Below are 19,119 nucleotides of genomic sequence, written 5' to 3' on the forward strand. Positions count from 1 at the left end.
CCTTGTGATAGGAGAGTTATTCTGTAGCAGGTTCCATTCCATGAGCCTCGGCCTCTGCCTGAGTAGAGGAGGGGCCGCCCTGTGCTCCTGAGTGATAATGAATTAAATCTACATGCGCATGGCTGGTCAGCCATTCCTTCTCATCAGAAAATCCTACTTTTCAAGTGGGGATCTAGGCAAAAGCAGTTTCATGGAGTGGCGGTGACAGAGCCCATTTGAAGTGGGAGAAAGGAAAAGAGCAGAAAGATTTTGCCAACTAATATAGCAGGTCACTTCTGTGGTCACACCCAGCACTGCCTTCCATCTCAAATTCCACCTGTCTCTTGTCCAGTTCCTAACCCCCCATCCATGTCCTCAAACAGTTCAAATTCTGATATAAGTGAAATTAAATTAAATAACCCGAGTGACCTATTGATTGATTGCCTCTGGTTCCTTTTTCTGGTTACTGTGTTTATTAGCTTTCCTTAGCAGCAATTAGATCTGTCTCTCAAGGGTAGTGGTACAAAAGGGAGAACCAGTCTTTCCTCCTGTTGTCTCGCCTGTGAACTCTCTGTGGGTGTGTTACTTTATAAAAATAGCAGCGGCAGAGCGTACTCTCAGTTACTGGGATTGCAACAGAGTGAAACGTGAAATTTGCTTTTGCAGCTGTTCTCTACAAAATGGCTCCCATTGAATAATGAGTGTCCTGGGGTTTTATCTTTTTTCAATCTATATTGTTTTCCAAATAACAAGGTCAAGTCTGTTGGCTTTGGTGAACTTGGCTGCGATGTTGGCTAGTACTTACTAACATGTGAGAAGGTGCCCCTCCTCCTTTTGTTGAATGCCTGGCCAATCACAGGGGCTAAAATTTATAGAAATTTCAAATGACTGACATTTAGTCTTGGCCATTATTTTGATGTTCAAGTCTGGTATTTTCCAATTTAGTTCATGTTTGAAATGGTTCATTGGCAGTTCCGTGGAATTTAGCTTCTGATGGTGGTGGAGTAGTCAGTATTTGCTGTCATTGCAGGATTCAGCAAAGTGTTGCTTTTTAATTTGATCAAGGTTTATAGTTCAAATCTAAATATTAGTACTAAAATTGGTTTGCTTAATTGTGTGACAACCAAATAGCTAGTAACTACATACAAAAAGCTTGGTATGATAGTAATTGCATCCTGGAGATGAATGCTGCTAATTCTTGATTGCCTAGATGTGCAGTATAAATGTTATCTGACCCTCCCTTTTCAGATTCTGAGCAGTTAATATTAGAAAAACAAGGCTCACAGTATTTGAGTTGCTGAATATCCATAAAGGTTTTTTGCCCAGTGTAGATATTTTGGAACATTTATTATGATCCACCAGTTGCTTGAACATTGCTTGGTTTAATCAAAGCATAAAGGAGGTAGCTTGGTATAGGAAGAGAGTGCAACCTTGGATTCAAATCCCAGGCCCCCCACTGACCAGCTGTGTGCTCTTGGACTAGTACTCTTCTAGTCTGAGCAAGTTCCAGTTTGCTCATCACTGCTGAGGGATAATCCAGATACACCTTTATACTTTCTAGCATTACTGTGACCCGAGTGTAGGAACCGTGTTCTCTTCAAGTCATGGCCACATTGCTACAGACACTATGTGGTTGTTTAACAGAAATGTATTGCGTTAAATGAACAGTAAGACACCTTGCAAGCTGGAAGGCGCTGCACACATCTAAATGGAGTTGCATAAGCTGTATAATTGCCTAAGTCTTCCCTCCTCCCCTTCCTTCTTCATGTTATAATAGAGGGGGAATGCCTGTAAAATTGACATTTTAGATGGGTGATATCCTCTGAAGTCATTCTGCTAAAGGGGCTGCCCAACCAACAGCTGGCTAGTTCAGGGGACAGTGATAGCCAAAAGGAAAGCTAATTCTTTCTGGAGCCTTAAGAGATCATGGTTCTAAGAAAGAGAGTTGTTTTACACCCTTATTTGGAAGAAAGCTCGGGCAGAATAGAATAGCATGAGCAGTCAAGGGCAGGTGACAGGAGGGAGCGCACTCTGCAGGGAGAGGGTGGTAAGGCCTCCCAGGACCCCTCTCCAAGGAAAATGTTGGTGTCCCTTTGGCTTCTGTGTCCTTGGGCTCTGCAGTAAATCCCAGCTCCGGTTCCCTCCCTGTGTTGTAACAAGGTGCTTATTTTCCCCTCTTTGAAGCCATGGGTGCATCTCTTTTCTTTGACCGATAGTACATTCTCTCTGCAGTGAAGTGGGAGCCACCCTCCCAGAAGCCCCCTCTGAGGTCCCCTCTGCCCTCCCTCCCTGAGTGCAGGAAGCAGAGCAGAGATGTCTGGAGGCAGGGGACTGCATCTGCCCTCCCCAGGCGCTTCATGAGATGCTTCCACCTCACACTGGTTCCAACTAGATAGTTTTTGAAGGAGCTGTGAAGGAGACCCTTTGCAAAACTCTTAGAGGTGCCAAAGAGCTGCAGAAGGCTGGTAAAGAGACTACGGGGAGATCTGAGGGGTTCCTGTGGGGATTGGGAGGCCTGATGTGGAAGGAGAAGCAGGGAAGGAATTGAGAAAAGGAGAGGGCCTCAGGATCATCTAGTCCACTGCTTCACTTAACAGTTATGAGGCTGGGGGTCTTGCCTAAGAATGATAGATGGAAATGGTAGAAAAACTAATTTAAGATTAATGTCCTTTTAAATAGGCAGCTACCCTACAAGGAACGTGTAACCCATGAAAAAAAGAACTCCTCTTCATTGCCAAAATATGGACCTATGTGCCACCTAAATGTCACCTATAGAAGGTGTGAAGGTTAATTTTATGTGTCCACTTCACTGGGCCAGGGGATGCCCAGATATTTAATTAAACAATATTTTGGGTGTGTCTGCGAGGGTGTTTCTGGACGAGGTTAACATTTGAATTCGTAGGCCAAGTAAAGCAGATTGTCCTCCCCAATTTGGGTGGGCCTCATTCCATTAGCTGAAGGCCAGAGTAGAACAAAAGGGTGCTAGTAAGAATTCTACCTACTTGGCTGCCTTCAAGCTGAAATAACGGCCTTCTCCTGCCCTGGGCTGGAACTCACACCATCAACTCTCCTAGTGCTCAGGCATTTGGGCTCAGACTAGAACCATTTGCTCTCCTAAGACTCTAGCTCACTGATTACAGATCTTGGGACTTCTCAGCCTCCATAATCACATGAAACAATCCTCTCTCTCTCTCTCTGGCTAATACAGAAGAATCCACAGCAGCATAGTGCCATAGAAACACAATGTAAACTGTGTATATTATTTTAAAATTTCTAGAAGTCTCATTAAAAAGCTAAACAGGTGAAGCTAATTTTACAAATTATATTATTTAATTCAATATAGCCAAAATAGTATCATTTCAACATGTAATCAATGTTCAACATAAAAATTACTAACAAAATATTTTACATTCTATTTTAAAATCCAGTGTTTCTTTTATACTTGGAGCACACCTCAGTTCAGACTAGCCATACCTTAAGTGCTAAATAGCTAAAGTCTTATATCAGAAGTGGGACTAGGTGATTTCTAACATTATTTATTCTCTCTGAAAATAGGTTTATCTTCTTTTATTCAGTAGATATTTAGTAAGCATTTACTATATTTAAGCACCATGCTAAGCTCTTCAATGACAATGGCTAACCTGGCATTTAAGAGTGTCTTAATGATTGGTAAAAAAACCCACATTGGATGGAACTAGCTATCACTTCTTTATCTCATTTCTTTGTTATTGATGGGGAGAAGGTGATAGTCATGAATTTGTGTACTAAAGGGACATAGAGATTCATATTTGACCCAAATTATCTTTTCCTTCACTTGTGATGGCTCATGTACCTGGCCCATGCATTGGGTCTTCACAGCCTCACTGACCAGCTCCAACTGGTCTTATTCTGGCCGATCATAAGCTACACTGTATGTCTCTCATTCAGAGCCCCATGTGCCTGCTTATGTGTTGTCATTGAGAAGTTGGGCGACTAAAGAAATGGTTGTACCAGCACTGAAGCAGAAAAATTGGAGAGAAGACTGGTCTGGAGGGTAAGATGAGAAAGCTGAGCTAAGCAATTTTGTTTGGAGACACAGCTAGATTTCCAATTAGAAATATCCGGCAGGAAATTGAAACTATGAGCTTGGCCAGGTCTGCAGGCACCTTAGCTGTGGAGAAGTGACGGATGAAACCATGTGCGGGAATGAGCTATCAGAGGGGGAGGGTACTGAGAGGGAAGCTCAGAGAAGGCAGCACTTAACCAGATGTAACACAAACATTCATGGGGGGAAACTAACCTTCAGTTCAACTCAGCACACCACTGTCTGAGTGCTTACTGTGCGTCAGGGGCTGTGTTAGGCGTGGGATTTGGGGGTGTAAAGGTAGTTGTAACCCCTCTTCTCATGGAAGTTAGGGTCTACACTGACTGAGAAGATTGGGACATGTCAGAAGTGGAAGACAGACCAAAAGCCATTCATTTCAAAGTCAGTATTACAGCTCAGTGGCAGCGCAGATCCAGGCTGATCCCCTCTAGGGAGGACAAGTCTTTTTCCTTCTAAGGAGGCGCTAAATTAGAAAGTCCTTTGACAGCCCTCTGAGATCTGAGGATATACGCCATGCCCCACACATTCCATGGCATGGATTTCCATCTCCGCACCATTGCGGTAGTTGCCTCTGAGGTTTTAATGTTGATGCCATCTTAAAGTACACACCCCAGAAGAGTTCACAAAGCTCTCACTCGGGCTTGGCCAGCAAGGAAAGGAAGAGGACTGCCCGATGAAGACACAGCATGCGCCAGGCAGGCGCTCCGCTGGATGCGTTACAGCCGCCCAGTCAGTCAATCACTATCACAGTGATCAATGAGAAAAGTCAGACACCCATGTCCTAGATCCCAAACTTCCCTAAACATCCCCCCAACTTCACTTACATGACTCTCCTTATTAAACTTACAACTATCTCCCACGGCTCTTAACCCCCTTCTCTTTCCCCCACCTTCAATGAGGATGCTGTTTTGGAGGCATCAAAGACGAAGACTTTGCAGTTGGTTCATGGCTCCAATCTGTTGATTTCTTATGATCTTCATGGTATAATCCAACACTGTGGGTGCGTTTCTCAGCTTCACAGAATCAAAGATGTGAACAGCATAATATCAAAGTCTTTGCCTGAGATCCTATCAAGTTTTAATAGGGCAGCATCCTTAATGTAGCCCAATCTAGAGAGGTCTGAAGGCCAGGTGCAGAACAAAGCTGTGAATCCTGGAGATATGTTTGCAAGAAGGAGTGATGTGGTCAGCAATGCCAAGGGGGGGCAGGAGGTCAGAGCGCGATATTCCTGGAAAAGTCCAAAGAGTAACTTGATCAAGACGGGAGTAGAAGTCGGACAGGAGGTAAAAGCAAAAAGAGGTAGAGAAGTGAAAGTCACCTTCATACGCCAAGAACATCTTCCATGTGAATCCACTCCATGAACTCTGACTTCCTGCCACATATGGGCATAGGCTTTAGGAAGAAGCTAGTTCTTTAGGAGCTTAAAATTCTTTGAAATAATTTCTACTAAATTCAATGTGCTTCCAGATAATAAAAGTGGTGTTGATTTTATTCTTGATACAATGAAACCATTTTAGAAAGGAGGGGATGAGACGGAGGGGGCAAGGTCCAGGCAACATCTTCATCCTGGGCGGGGGCTCCGGAGCGGCTCGGTTCTTTTGTAAAAGGAGAGCAACCGTTTTCAGAATCTAATTTCTTAGTTGCTTGCTTGCTACTATTCAGCTTACTCATAGTTTTTATCTATGGAGAAAAAGCAGTGAAAAACAGGAAATTTCACCATGCGGCAGGAACTGTCAAAATGGTTGTTCTGGCAAGAAACGGCACATCACGCTGACCGCAGCGCCAGCCCGCCTCCTGTTTCCTCCGTAGAGCCACTGGCCAGAAGAGAAAACACTAAAAATAAGGCCGTATTCTTGGGCTTTAAATATTATCCCTTAGTAACGATAATGACAGTCAACAGGTTGATTATTAAAATAAAATGTTTGTTCTTTAGAAACTTAATAAGCTGATGAACAGAATAGATTCAATGACAGGGAAGCATGGATCAGACTGACGCATGTCAGAGGGATGGAGGAAGGCGGAGGGGGGGGTGGAGGGGGGAGAGTAACCAAGGAATTTATATGCACATATGCACAACCCAAGGACATGGACAATGGGGGAGAGCGACTGGGGAGGGGTGGGATGGGGTGGAACGGGTCACTGGGGAGAAAAAGGGACATCTGTAATATTTTAAACAAACAGACAAAAAAATAAACAAAAAATAAAAAGAAAGAAAGAAAGAAAGAATCACTGGAAAAAATATCCTCAGGTGAAGATTAACAAAAATATAAAAACAAAAAAAGTCAACAACAAAAAAAAGTTTTGACTATTTAGTATATGACAGCCTCTATGTACATGTTTTAGCTTATTTACTTTTCATAATCCCATGAGGTCCTTCTGTTTATTATCTTTATTTTACAGGTGAGAAAATGAGGGACGGAGCTAGCAAGTGACAGAGCCAGACAGACGACATCAGAGCCCCAGATTTTAATCATGACGCTATGTCGTCCATACTTCACACATCACTCCCTCTGAATCTCGGGGACACAGCCGTCGTGAGTACGCAGTGAATGAATAAAGAATAAGTGAGTGACTGTCAACAACAGGGGAGCAGTTGGAGAAGCAAAATAAAGCTTAGAAATCAGCTCTGTGAATCATACAAATAAGCTCGTGTTGATCGCACAAGCAAATTATGTCTGCGAAATAAAGAAATCAGTCAAAAACCCAGCAGGCGTATTATCATTGTGAATCAACACGGCAACTGTACTTAAGACAATAACACAGTGAAACGTATCCTGTGACCAGTGACCTTTTGTCATTAGTCCAAATCCACGCAAATGGCAGGAGGACCGCAGAGCAAACGAGCAATTATGTTTTAAAATCAAGGATCAGAAATGGAATAGCTGAAGCAGTGATTATTTAGAACCAATTTAAATTTCCTGCAGAATTAGAAATGCTGTAGATGTACTTGCTCAACACGGTCGCCGTTATCCACATGTAGCTGCTGGGTACTTGGAATGTCGCTAATGTGACTGGGGAGCTGAGTTTCACTTTTAATCTGAATTAATTTAAATTTAAATGACCACATGAGCTGTTTGCTACTGTATTGGAAAGTGCAGAGAATGAAAATGTAAAAATATTTTTCCAGAATCATGTTATCCATTAAAAACAGCAACGACAACAGCAACAAAAACAGTGAATTAATTTAGCACCAAATCTGCATTTGAGAGACAGGATTTTCTCATTCTGGCTGAAAGGGGTAGGGTTGTCTACACACAAATGCCCGACCCAAACCTAAATAAAAGGGAAATCGGTGATTCCCAGCTACTCAAACATGACCTGAAATCATAAACAGAGCATATCAAAAGACTGAGCTGCTGGGGAGGGGGTCCTGGGAGCAAGTCGGTGACATCCGCCCCAAATAGTATCATTTTACTGCAAAAGACCCACAGCTTGAACAGAGGTGACCTTGCAGATGCAGATCTTAGCCAGCGAGTCGGGCTGCGGAGTGAGGAAAGGAGGGTCACTATCCCATGGCTCTGGTTTGAAGAATGTCAGTTTGTGTGAGAAAAAGAAAGAGGGGACCTCACCTGAGAGAAAATCAGAGGGGACCGTCCTACTACAAAGTCTCCTCCTTAATAATCTCTTGCAGCTGTATCTGGGCTGCCCTGTGCATCTGAGCAGCACCATCTTTTCCTCCTAGGGGTGCAGGCAAATGAGGCTGGGGGGGCATTTTCAACTGCGTGTGAGGGTCTCTGTTCCTCTCCCTCTAGCTCTGGTCTCTCAGGGTCCTTCTTCACTCATTCCCTCCGTTCCGGAAACAGAAGTGTTTCTCTCTGGCTAAGCTCTGAGCTATGTCCTGGACAAGGACTCCTATATCTAATTAGCCACCAAATTAAGGGTATTCGACCCTCCAAGTGTCCCTAGAATTTATCCCCTCCCCCATTTCCTCCTGTTTGCATTTCTATTGCTCCTGTCCTAATTCAGATCATCATTACCTCTTGCCTACACTGCAACAACAGCTTCCCTTGGGTTTCCTTCCTGCCAGTGCATCCCGCACCATGCCAACAGAGGGCCACTAGCTTGCCGCAGAATAACAAGGACAGTAATGTTTTCCCTGCTCCAAATCTAGCTGTGTCCCCATTACATACAGACTAAAGCACCAGCTCCCTAGCCTAGATTTTAAGATCTTCCCTGCTATGGGATAAAGTGTGTTCCCCTCAAATGCTGAAGTGCTGAGCCCCAGTGTTTCAGAATGTGACTGTCTTTAGCAATAGAGCCTTTAAAGAGGTAATTACGTCAAAGTGATGTCAGTAGGGTTGGCCCTAATTCAACAGGACAGATGCTCTTACAAGAAGAGATTAGAGCACAGACAGGCACAGAGGGAAGACCACATGAAAACACAGAGACAAGGCGGCATCTATAAGCCACGGAGAGAGGCCTCGGAGGAAACCAACCCTGCTGACACCTTGACCTCAAACTTCTGGCCCCACGAACTATGAGAAAATGTATTTCTGTTACTTAAGCTACTCAGTGTATTTTGTGGCACACCAGTCAAACTATACGCTCCCCAGCTAGCCTCCAACCTGCGTGTTCTGACTGATCTTCCAGGACCTGCCCATATACCCTAACCCTAGCCTCACTGGTTCTTACATGATTTACGGTCTCTGATTTTCTGTCTTTGCTGTGATGACCCCTCTACATAGATTTCCCTTCACCCCATGCTTGTGTCTGGATCCAGCTCAAATCCCACATCTTCTAAAAAATGTAGTAGAGCATCACAGATGAACGCATTTCTCTTTGCCCTCTACCTGTCCTGCTCACACCAAATCCATTCTCCCCTTCACCTCTCATTTTCTATTTTGTTGAATCAGCAAAGTGTCTTTGTAAAAATTTATTTTTCAGTCTCTCTTTCAAAAGGGGGTTTTGTGGTACTGATCAGTGGGATGTTAGAGGAAGCAGTTGGGTAGGATTCAAAGTGAAAGCCCTAAAACGGGCTGTCATAGTAAAACAGTGGCACCATACAGTTCTAGAAGCCAGGAGTCTGAGATCAAGGTGTCGGCAAGATTGTTTTCTCTTGAGGTCTTTCTCCTTGACTTGCAGAGGGTGCCCTCTCTGTGTCCTCGCAGGCATCCTTTGTGCACATGCATCCCCGGCATCTCTCTCTCTCTTCCTATTTGGACACCAAGCATATTGGTTTAGGGCCCATGCTAATGACCTCATTTTAACTTACTCATCTTTTTAAGGATCTTCTCTCCAAGTACTGTTACAACGTGATTTGGGGGGAGACACAATTTAGTCCCAAACAACATTCATACATGATTTACAGCATGTGCATGCATGTGTATGCATGCATGTGTGTGTGTATGTGTATACCAATTAATAAAGAAAATGAAGAGAACTGAAACGACGTTAAAAAATACTTGTCCCAAACTCCCACTCTAGACATGAAGAGATCCAGCAATGATTTAGTGGCCAGGTTGGGCCTGGGTCTAATGGATTTCCACTGTGTAGCACTCTAGTAAAGGAACAAAGGTAAGAACATTTTAGTTTATAAGCTGGGTCTGGGATAGTCTGTGAAATGAGGAGAACATAATAGATTATCAAACTCCATTCTGTGTTTAAGATACTAAACTGGTTTTGTTTTTTTAAATTTTTTTTTTCAAAAAATTTTTTAATATATCTTTATTGATTTCAGAGAGAGGAAGGAAGAGGGAGAGTGAGAGATAGAAACATCAATGATGAGAGAGTTGTCATTGATCAGCTGCCTCCAGCATGCCCCCAACGGGATTGCACCACAGCCCTGCATGTGCCTTGACTGGGAATCAAACCAGGATCTCCTGGACCTTAGGTCAATGCTCAACTGCTGAGCCACACCCAGCCAGGCTAAACTGTTTTCTAAAGGACATTATTCTTATAGATTGTTAATTGACATTTATGATATAGTTTCTGCAGTTTAGTGAGTTTGAGATCACACCCAGAAAAAGAGAGAGACAGGGACAGAGAGAGAAAGGAGGGAGGAGGGGGAAGAGGAAGGTATAGAGGGAGAGGGAGGAAGGAAGGAAGGAAGGAAGGAAGGAAGGAAGGAAGGAAGGAAGGAAGGAAGGAAGGAAGGAAGGAAGGAAGGAAGGAAGGAAGGAAGGGAGGGAGGGAGGGAGGGAGGGAGGGAGGGAGGAAGGGAGAGAGAGAAAGGAAGGAGGGAAGGAAAGAAGGGATGAAGGAAGGAGGGAAGGAAGGAAGGAAGATGGCATCAAAACAGACAGATCAATGAAACAGAATGGAGAGCCCAAAATAAAACTATCCAGATACAGTGAATTAATTTTTGACAAAGGAGCCAAGAATATACAATGGGGAAAGAACAGTTTATTCAATAAATATGTTGGGATAATTGGATATTCATATGCAAAAGAATGAAACTGAATCCCTACCCTATACCACTGCACAAAAATCAACTTAAAATGGATTAAAGATTTGCACCTAAGACCACAGAACTCCTAGAAGAAAACATAGGGGTAAGCTCCTTGACATTGCTCATGGTGATGATTTTTTGGAATTGACATCAAAGCAAAAGCAACAAAGGCAAGAATAAACATATGGACTACATCAAGGTAAAATCCTTTGCACAGCCAAGAGAACCATGGACAAAACGAAAAAGGCAACCTACAGAATGGGAGAAAATATTTACAAACTGCATTTCTATTAAAAGGTTAATATCCAAATTATATAAGGAACCCAGACAACTCAATAGCAATAATAATAATAATAATAATTTAATTAAAAATGGGCAAAGAACCTGAATAGACATTTTTCCCAATGAAGGCATACCAATGGCCAGCAGATATGTGAAAATGTGGGCAACATCATAATCATTGGGAAAATACAAATCAAAACCACAGTGAGATACCACTTCACTCATGCTAGAATGTCTGTTATCAAAAAGAGAAGAGATAAATGCTCTCAAGAATTCAGAGAAAAGGGATCCCTTGTATGCTGTTAATAAAAATTTACATTTGTGCATCCATTATGAAAAACTGTGGAAATTTCTCAAAAAATTAAAAATAGACCCACCATATGATCCAGTAATCCCCACTTCTGGGTATCTATCCAAAGGAAACAAAATCACTATTTAAAAGAGATACCAGTATTCCCATGTTCACTGTAGCATTTTTCACAAAAGCCAAGGTATAGAAACAACCTAAGTGTCTCTCAACAAATGAATGAATAAAGAAATGTGTAATGGAATATTATTCAGCCTTAAGAAAGAAGGAAATTCTGTCATTTACAACATGGATGAACCTGAAGGGCATTGTGCTAAGTGAAATAAACCAGACAGAAAAAGACAATGTATGGTGCCACTTATATGTGAAATCCAAAACAAAGAAACAAAAAACAAGTGTAACATAATAACAGAGAAGAATGGTGGTTGCCCTGGGCTAGGGTATGGGGGAAATAAGGAGAATTGGTAAAAGGATACAAACTTTGAGTTATAAAATGAGTGATGTAGAACATGGTGACTATAGTTGATAATTCTGTATTGTATAATTGCAATTTGCTAATAGAGTAGAACTTACGTGTTCTCTTACACACAAAATGGTAAATATGTGAGTCGATGGATGTGTTAACTCAATGGTGGGAATCCTTGCACAATGTATACATCGATCAAATCATCACATTGTACACTTTAAATATATTACAGCTTTATTTGTTGATTGTAACGCAACAAAGCTAAAACAAGAAATTAACATTGTGCTCCATAACAGACAACTTAAATATAAAAAATATTTACCAAGTGAAAAAGAAACAAAGAACGAACCAAAGAAAGAAGAAAACAAATTTGTGGCTGCTTCTCATTTACTTTGCTCTAAACCTCAGAAAAGCGTATCCCATGGAAACAATACTCTCTTTTTGAGGGGGTGGCCCCCGCAGTGAAATAGCTGTGTAGGTGGCATTTACACCTGCGATTCCTGTTTTATAAGGGAAATAAATTTGCCTGTTATGTGAGAAACAGTGGAAATCGAGCAGCTTTTACCGCACACCAAGATCTCACCTTGAAGTCATGAAGGGTAATGGCTAATAAAGCTCGGGAGTGGGCGAGACTGAGCCTGTGCCACCCTCTCCTGATGGGCTGGACTGGGCAACATCTGTGCGTGGGGAGATGTCATGGACCTGTGCTGGCACAGGGACCGCCTTCAAAGATGAAGCACAAATGGGCTTGTTTGGGGTCTGTGGCTCCTGTGAAGGTGACATTACATATGCAATGTGGCTCTTTTTGGCCATTTCAGGAAGGGAAGTGAGGCCAACCGCATCAATGCATGCCCATGGCTTCTGCCTTAAAGAAATTGTAATCTCAGGTTTATGACTGCCCTCAGCCATCAGATTGTTTTTAAAACATCAGATTTTCAAACCCTGTTTTCCAAAATCTATTTGCTCGCCTCGCTTACACTTAACAGGATGAAAGTTACAGGGTATAAGGATAAATGCCATGACATGTTTCTCTAAGAATCCTGACATCAACATATTGCATACTAACTGGGTTTATATGCGGATTTTAAATGCTTTCAGGTTCAAACCTAAAACATCTAGTGTTTAATGGCTGAAAGTGGAAACAGCCTTCTGGATGAAAGTCTTGTTTTCTGGTTTTGCCTAAGAAAATATCTTAAACAAAACTGAATTAGCATAGTGTGAGAGTAGGTATTGCATATTTTTAGTGATGCCATTTATTCATTCGTTCATACAGAAAATGTGTATTAAGAACCTGCTGGGTGCTATTGCATGAGACGCAGGACAACTAACTGAGCTTTGCAGGGACTGAGGCATTTGTAGGGGCATGGGACTGTGGTGCTAAAACCAAAATGATTTGGTGACTCTGGTCAGAGCCGAGGCGTCAGTGATAAATAGAATATGATTGGCTAGCAATGTGGTCGTGCTTCAGGAGTATTTTCCAGATGAGAAGCCACACTTAACTTCTACAGAACTTAAATGATTTCTTGATACAGCTACTTCTCACTTGCCCAGAGCGACCAGCTTATTTGTGTTTACACCCATTTACAAAGTTTTTTTTGTTGCAGCTCGCTTTCTTAGAAAGACATAGGCTTATCACCTAATCCGAGAGGTCACTGGAAAGAGGATGCAGCCTCCAGAACGAGGTTCACGGCTTCGGCATGCTCTGCGTCATGCTTCAGTGTGCAGAGGGGAACTAGTTCACCGTCCCCGACAGTCCGGTCTGTTACAGGTGCCGGCTGGTCCACGGAAACCAGAGAGGTGTCCTCATGCAGGTTTGCTTCGGGAACAGAACGGGAGCCATCACACCAGTTGGGCCACTGCGTCCAGCGCCCCTTGTATCAACCCTGGCTACTCCACTCCCACCTTCATGGGCCGGCTGCCTGCTCAGGCTTCCTTGCATCTGGCCCCTTCCCCTGCAACCAGCTCCTCAAAATGTGTCTGAGGTGGAGCGGGCGGAAGGCTGCCAAGGGATTTCCTAAGGTGTGCTTTCCAACACCGCGTCCCAGAGCCCCTCCAGAACTATTATGCGGGCTTTGCTTGCCTCGCCAGGCCTATTTCTCGCCTTTCTCTGCTTGCTCTGTGTCCCACCAGGTAACCCTTGCTAACGGCGCCTCTGGCTCCCAGTCTGCTGCTTGGCCTCTAACTGGGCTTAGTGAAGGGGGGCCCAAGAGGGAGATGAAAGAACAGGGGGCAGAGGGGTGGGCTCGTTTCTCCCCACTGCCTGCCTGCTCTGTCCCCCACTCCAGCTGAGCCTGCATCCGAGCGGGCAGGTGGCTGCTCCTGAGAGATGGGCCCCCGCCTTGGCCAGGGCCTCGTCACAGCTTCAGGTTTTCCTGGGCTCGGGTGGCACAGACTCTGCCCGCAGCCCCTTCAGCCCTTGGAGCAGTGACGTCCTTCTGCATTACTGCCCGCGAGGCGCCCCGGCATCGTTCTTGGCCTTCCCCAGCCGGCCCCATCTAAGTCAGCAGCCTCTCCCCTTAGTCCCTTCCGCTGAGCCATCTGGGATAATCCCCTGTCCTGGTGAGACCCTAACAGATAAGAAATCAGGCTTTCTGACAGCAGGACCCAGGAACCTGCCCCCTCACCTTAGAACTATTATCTTAAATTGTGGAAAATCTATATAACACAACATTTACCCCTTTGCCGTTCTCTGGCAGTAAGTGTTCACATGGCGTGCAACCACAACCCACCCCCCAATCTCCAGGGCTTTCTCATCTTCTCAAAGTGAACCTCTGTCCCCATGAAGCACCAGCTCCCCATCCCTGCCCCCCTCAGCCCCTGGCACCCATCATTCTATTTCTGTCTCTCTGAATTTGACCGCTCTAGAGACTTCATACACATGGAGTCGTGCGGGGCTTGTCTTTTTGGGAATGGCTCATTTCTCTAGCATGATGTTTTCAAGGGTCACACCTGTTGGAGCATGTGTCAGGGTTTCTTTTTAAGAAGGAACGGTAGTCACTGCGTGCATATACCACGTTTCGTCTCGCCAGTCCTGGCAGTGGACGCTGCGGGAATATTGCTGCCGTGTCTGCGAGTGCGCAAATATCCGAGCCTGCTTTTTAAATAGGATGCCCAGGTAGCTCTACTTTTTTTTTGGGGGGGGGTTACACTGCAAACATTTTAATAATTGTTGTTGAGTATACATTTTGGGAACATTTTACTTCAAACTGCAACAAGTTAAATAAATGGCTATAACGTAAAAATAAAATACAACCAAAAGTAAAACTTGCTTTAAGTGTGCCTTGCATCTAGACCTTAATATATCTTTATTGTTGAGCTTCACAAACACACCGAAGAATTTGATCTTTATAGTATGGCATTTAGGAAATAAAAATATACTGCTTGTAATGTTTAAGAATCATTGCTCTTAGGAAGTTAGGAAAGATCTGACATCATTATTTGTATTTTGGCTCAAAATTTATAAACCTTAAGAAGTTACCTCTCCAAGGGCATTTTATTTCTAACTATGGAGTGAAACATTCATCCTCACACTTTATTATAGGCACCAGTGAGCAGATAGGGTGATATTTGGGGGCTGCAGGGGACTCTATTCTTGCCCTGAAGACATGTTGTCCTGAAGGATTGTCTAAGGGCAAAGCCATTTTAACCTGTTGCTGATATTTAGAGAGTACCGAGTGGAAGGGGCTGGGTGGCCTCCCTAAGCTTTCTTAACAGCTTCTATTACTCAGAGGTACATGGAGCATTTTCGCACCACCTCTCTGTCTGGACCTCTCGCGTATAAAGTTAAATTAGATGCCATTTCTTCAGGAAGGTTTTTTGAGCCCAATCCCCAAATAGGATTAGCAGCCTGCCCCATGGGTTCTACCCACTCATTACCATTTGTCTAAGTCCCCAGTGTGTTTTAAGTTCTTTGATGGTGGGACTTGTGGTTCCCCAGAGTACAGCCCTGCTGCAGAAGCTGCCCAGCCCATCAGCATAGATGTGTGGGTGGAGGGGCTGTGGAGAAAGCAGTGGGATGCCCTGTGCACATGGCTGAGGCACAGGAAACCTGGTGCCAGGCAGGACAGGTGTGGAAGGGGGACAGGGAAACCTGGGCTTCTGTTTCTTTAACTATGTGAGAGCACCTGTGCACAAGGTCAGATGTGATGAGCATTTCTATGCATATCTGAGAGGTCATCAACATGGACACTGACTATACAATCAGCTAAGTTAGAAAGAAAAAAAATGTCATTTATTCGATAGTGCAATTAAAGCCATTTATTTATTTAAGGATAACATGTTGATAGGTTTTCCCCCTTGTAGAGTGACCATTCTGAAATTCTATGCACTATTACAACAATCATATGTGTTATCAGATTTTTTTACATTGCTGTAAATTTGGAATCAATCACAGAAGAATACCCTATGCAAGTCCTTTGTTCTTGTTTGCTCCTGGGGCACATTCTCTGCTTGCAACTAAGAAAAATGGGCTGTGCTAAGGACAATGGATGTGCTCTCATGATGCCCCAGGGCCCTGGACTGAAGCCATTGAAATCCTAAAGGAGTATAGAAGGTTGGAGAAGATTCCTGGAGATATCCGAACTCTGTTTTCGAGTATAAGGGGGTATAACTTGAAGAAAAAAGTGAAAAGTTTCAAACCCAAAGGGCAGTATTTGAAATCTTTAGTTTCAATCTCTCTCTCTCTCTCTCTCTCTCTCTCTCTGCACATTACCTGTTTGTTGACGGCAAAACTTGGTGGACATGTGAAGAAGAAATGCATTTTCCATTACACTTGTTAAGATTACTTCAGATTTGTAGGGCATGGATCTTCTGACAGTAGGGGCCACTGCAGGGTTTTTTGGTTGCAAGGTGGGTGAGAGTTTGACGGATGAAGGCATGGACTATTCTGAGGCCTGAGAAAGGAAAGCTGGGTTGGCTGAGGAAGGAGTGATGAGTGAAGGAGACTGACTTCATTCATCGCCATGACCATGTGTTGGGGTGGCTAAGGGTGTGTGTGTTAGAGGATCTGAAGACATCCAACCTCCCAGGATACTCCATGACTACATGTCTTGAGATTAGTGTGGACTCTCTAGGCACAGGAGGGAATATAGAAGGTGTGGGGGGAATGAAATTGATTAAGGATTGTTTTGCCTAAATTGACGTGACTTCAGAGGAGCTTGGGTTAGGCCTGTAATAATTTAGGTATGACTGTTGTTCTGGAAAATGCCCTTCTAGATTCAATGGGCTCCCTTTAAAGGGAATTTATATTCTCTCCCTTAATATTATCAGGTAGATAAAAATATAATTACTGCTCCCAAGGACTAGAAAGGTAACCCGAGTAGTCAGTGGACCTGGTTCACAATGCTAGCTGTGCTCCCCAGAGCAGGTCCCCAGGTACCTCTGTGCTGCCGAAGCACATCACCAATTTCTCTGGCTTCGTTTCTCCATCTATGAAAGGGACGATTGCATGAATGATCGCTCAGCTCTCTAGGCCTGCTAACACAAACACGCTGTCTTTCAGTTGCTATCCGTCTTCTGTGGCAGTGGTCCTCAGCTAGGGCTTATTGCATTCCCAGGAGACATTGGCAAGTCTGGAAATATTTTTAGTTGTTACAACTTGGGGGAAGGGTGTTGCTATGGGCATCTAGTGGGCAGGGGCCAGGGATGCTGCTCAACAGCCTTCAGTCCCAGGACAGCCCCATCATTAAAAATTATCCGATTCCAAATGTCGATAGTGATGAGTTAGTGAAACCCTGTTGAAGGGGGAGAAACTGATGCTCAAGAAAGGAAGTGGCACGGTCTTTTCTCTGTAAGCGTGACTGGGAAAGTTATGACAGTTTCTATGCTGTGAGCTGTAATAGCATAGCATGTTAAAGATAACATGTTGACAGGCTTTCCCCCTTGCAGAGTGTACACTATTAAGGTGAACTATCATTTATCAATAGCTTTCATTTAAAGAATCTGAAATGAACTTTAATTGAATGCACCATCTGGGAACACTGAACTGCATGGAGAGAGAGAGCAGTGGGCTCTATTCACATCCCCCCTCCATACCCCACTGGGTAAGTCTGAGTGTGAAATTCCTGTTTACTCAGTAGTTGTCATGCTGTGCCTTTGGAAACACTTTTTTTTAAAGAAGCTCAGGGTGCTACATTTAACTTGATAACACCACCCCTCTTCTCATCCTAGTGGGGTGCATTACATTTTAAGGAAAACTGAAGTACAGATGGCACTGTTCAGTCCATATCTCAAGAGCAGTGGTGGACTAAGGATCATGAGTTGACTCTGGTTCTTGGCTCTAGGTTCAACCCATTAGCATATCTTGCCCATTGCCAACGTTTCTGCCATGCGTAGGTGTTCAGTGTGAGCTGTGACTCTTCATGAGAAGCTACTGTAAGTCCTACTTGTGAGAATTAAATGAGACAATGTATAAGAAAGTATCTCATGTACAGCAGATGCTCAGGAAACGTTTGTATTCTTTGAGAGGGCCCAGCTAATGCTGAGTGGCAGCAGCAGGAAGATCTTGAAATTAAATGTCACCTCCATGCTGTGCTTCTCCTCAGCCCATTTCCTGAACTGAAGCAGGTGGTGATGGAAACTTAAGGAGGTTTGTTCTGGCCCAGCCTGGATGTGGCTCATGTTTGGGTAAGGTGGGGGAGTAAGACGAGTGGCACAGAAACTGCCTGTTTCAATTCTGTGACCACGAGGACTAATTGCTGTGCTAACAAGAACGCAATTTATTCAGACTTGCCGGATCAATGGACACATTCAATTTTCTGCATGCACAGTTCAGTTCTGTTCCTCCCTCTGGGTGCGCAGGCCAAACAGGCGCCGGTTAGAGAAACCCCCAGATGACTGCAAGTCCTCCCTCCTCAGCCTGGGAAGCTCCCTCTGCCAGGGAGGCCCCACAGGCTGCCTGCAGCCACTGTCACCTTTTCTAATCGCCTCCAGCCTCTCTTCTATGTCCCTCTGTCAACACAGGATTTTTTTTTTTTTTCAAATTCAAAGTACGTATACTGTAAGTAGAATAAATCCTAAGAGGCTATGTGAAAATCCAATTCTGTTCATGAAGGATAATGGAAGGAAAAACCAGATCTTGAAAGGAAGTTGGAAAGAAGGGGGAAAGAAAGTAACTGGCATAAAATTTACAAGCAGACATTTCTTTTCCCTATCTGGGTGGACTTCAGTTTGGCTCTGGATGGATGGTTCAGCTGTTCTGCTGGCAGCACTTTCCCAGGCAGGACTTTTGCTATTGGATTTATTTAGGGATGATCCCTCAGTGTTTCATAGAAAGAGCTGCCTGTGGCAGTGCCCGTCTTGAAGATGAACTTTTATGGATCGAGCGCAAATACCAGTAACAACTCACTGTCAATATATACTCTGGTATATAAAATCTACCATGCAGCTCTGGCTGGTGTGGCTCAGTTGGTTGGAGTATCACCCCATATACCAAAAGGTCACAAATTTCATTCCTGGTCAGGACGCATACCCAGGCTGAGGGTTTGATCCCCGGACCAGGGTGCGTACTGGAGGCAATTGATCGATGTTTGTCTCTCACATTGATGTCTCTCTCTCTGAAATCAGTTTTAAAACAAACAAACAAACATATCCTCAAGTGAGGATTTTAAAAAATG

The sequence above is a fragment of the Miniopterus natalensis genome, chromosome 9 (genome assembly GCF_054644295.1).
Source record: "Miniopterus natalensis isolate mMinNat1 chromosome 9, mMinNat1.hap1, whole genome shotgun sequence".
In the NCBI taxonomy this organism is placed as follows: Eukaryota; Metazoa; Chordata; class Mammalia; order Chiroptera; family Miniopteridae; genus Miniopterus; species Miniopterus natalensis.